Below are 3084 nucleotides of genomic sequence, written 5' to 3'. Positions count from 1 at the left end.
TGCTTTCTCTCCTCCTCCTTCTCCTTCTTCTCCCTCTCAATTCCTCTCTCTCTATCCAATGATAAATAAGTAAATAAAAAGATTTGAAAAATGCACCAAAGCAAAAGACTCTGAAGAAGTACAGGGAGAGGGGTGTGGTCATAGGATCTTTCAGGTTCTGCTACACGAAAATGGACTTAATTTGAAAGCGTGAATATTTTGCAGACACCTATCATGGTGAGATGGAAAGTTGTGCCCATGTGCCAATAACTGTACTATAAACCATTAACCTCCTGATAAAAAAAGAAAATATATATAAATAGGACAATCAGTAACAATTTTAACTTTCAAAGGTATACAGAAGAAATTGAGGGGGTGTTATAAAAAAATAACTGGGGGTGGGGATACAGAACAATTCTATAACCCACTATTAATCACAAACAAAAAATTGTTTTAAAAAGTAACTGGGTTTTTTTTTTTTTTTTTCCTCCTCCAGGGTTATTGCTGGGCTCGGTACCTGCACCATGAATCCACCGCTCCTGGAGGCCATTTTTCCCCCCTTTTGTTGCCCTTGTTGTAGCTTCGTTGTGGCTATTATTATTGCCCTTGTTGACGCAATTCGTTGTTGGATAGGACAGAGAGAAATGGAGAGAGGAGGGGAAGACAGAGAAGGGGAGAGAAAGATAGACACCTGCAGACCTGCTTCACCGCCTGTGAAGCGACTCCCCTGCAGGTGGGGAGCCAGGGGCTCGAACCGGGATTCTAACGCCGGTCCCTGCGCTTTGCGCCACATGCGCTTAACCCACTGCGCCACCGCCCGACCCCCTGGGTTTTTTTTAACTGGGATCAACTCAAATAGATGATGTTCACTGGAAGGTTTCCTTTGCTGAAGAAGGGCTTAGGTGAGATGGAAAGAATGAGAAAGAATTAGGTAAGTAAGGAACCCAGGAAAATGAGATCCAAGAAGAAAGAAGAACAAGGCAGGTGGGAAGAACAATGAGTTTGAGGGAAAAGGAAAGATGGTGTGGGGTGGTTGGGGGAGTTTGAGCTGGGCAAGTAGGTGAGACTTTTTCTGTCAATAGCAAGGGTACATTAAGGTCAACTCTAACCCTACAACAGAGAGAATAAAGGTAGAATAATGAGCTCTGGCTCTTATACAGAGAAAGAATATAATTACAGTGTCTGTAAATGCCCCTGAGGGACTTCTGCCTGACTGTATACTGGTGTCTGTATTCTATGAGACTAAGCTGCAGCCCAGTTTCCACGGCTATTACTACCGCTATTGCAGAGAGACTGCTGGTCAGCTCATCCCTGGTTTTCTGATTAGTAAGACTGATCTCTACAGATTCTGGATTAGGTCTTGTGTATTACACCAAAGTAAAAAAAAAAAAAGCTCGGGGTGGGGAAGAAGTTTTCAGGCCCTAGAGAAGGACCCAGGCTGGGGGTGAGATTGTTTTGGAGAAAACTGAGAAATTTTACATATGTATCAACAAATGTATTTACTGTAAACCATGAATCCCGAAATAAAAGAATGAAAGAAAGAAAGAAAGAAAGAAAGAAAGAAAGAAAGAAAGAAAGAAAGAAAGAAAGAAAGAAAAGTGATCTCAGCAAACCAGTGGGAAGCTGACCCCAGGTGTGACAAAATTGGGATTTTAAGAGAAGAAAAGGCCCATGGGTCTGTCCTCTTGAGCTTTCTTTGTACCTAATATTCTTTTGCATGACCTCTAACTCATATCTTCATAATAAAAATGAAATATTTTGCATATATGAAGAAATATTGAGCTCTAAAAACATGAAGTCCTGCACTTCTCTTCTACATAAAGAAAGATTTATATAAAATTAATTACTTCTTTTTAAATTATTTAATAATGATTGACAAGACTGTGGTATAGGAGGGATAAAATTTCATACAGTTTCTATTACCAGAGTTCTATACTCCCTTCCCACCACTGGAAATTTCCCTATTCTTTATCCCTCTGGGAATAAAGACCAAAGATCTTTATGAGGAGCAGAAAGTAGGAGCTCTGGCTTCTGTAACTGCTTCTCTGCTGGACAGGAGCAATGACAGGTCAATCGATACACCCAGCCTGTTTCTATCTTTCCCTAGTGGGATAGAGCAGTAGGGAGGTGGAGTTCCAGGACATATTGGTGAGGTCGTCTGCTCAAGAAAGTCAGGTTGGCATCACAGTAGCATTTGCAACTTGGTGGCTGAAAAGCATTAAGATATAAAGCAGAACAATTTGTTTAATAATCAGGAACGTAAATGGAAGAGTATAGCAAATGAAATTTGGGATCTTCATGTTGAAAGGAGCTAGGAAGTCCATTTTAGGTATATTCCAAGGGGCTCATGACTTTACTAATTACTTCTTACTATAATTGATTTCTATGAATCTGGCTCTCACTGGTTAAATAAAAGGCATTTAATGTTGTATACTAACCAAACTATTTTAAATCCCTTTTCATTCATGAGCAGAAAGAATATGAATCCAGTGGGGCATGTAGCCTGTATTTTATAGTTGGAAACTACAGTTTGATTCCAAAGTTATCCTATTCCTTCCTACTTTTTTCTTTAAAGACTTATTTCATGTATTTATTTATGCTCTGCCCCTCTCCCTGAACACAGGGCTCTTCTGATGGCCAACTCAAGGATTCCTGACAGTCATGCACAACCTTTCTTGGATTTCTGACTGTGTAAAGTGCTTCCACTAGACTTTCCTTCCCTCATGCAAACTGACATCACAGTATGAATGTTCTTACAGTCATTTCTGGCTCCTTCCCCTGATCTAATGCCATCTAACAAAATGGTCTAAGTTAATTACATATAAATGTCTGCTTCTCAAGTAACATGACTACACAATATTTTCAGCTGCCTCTTCTTTAAATATTTCAAGTGAAGAAAAGGTCAGAATTGACTTGCAGACCCCTCCTTTTATCTCATTCCTCAAGACTGCTTAAAATGTCAGGTGAAAATGTGAAGTAAGTGGATATAAGGTATCTTTGGTGATATCAATCAGATATTATTAAAGTCCAATAAATGTCTTTTTGGTTTTTTTGTCTCCAGGGTTATCACTGGGGCTCGGTGCCTACACCATGAATTCACTGCTC

Source organism: Erinaceus europaeus, chromosome 16 (genome assembly GCF_950295315.1).
Source record: "Erinaceus europaeus chromosome 16, mEriEur2.1, whole genome shotgun sequence".
Classification (NCBI taxonomy): Eukaryota; Metazoa; Chordata; class Mammalia; order Eulipotyphla; family Erinaceidae; genus Erinaceus; species Erinaceus europaeus.
Note: the sequence above shows the minus strand (reverse complement) of the source record.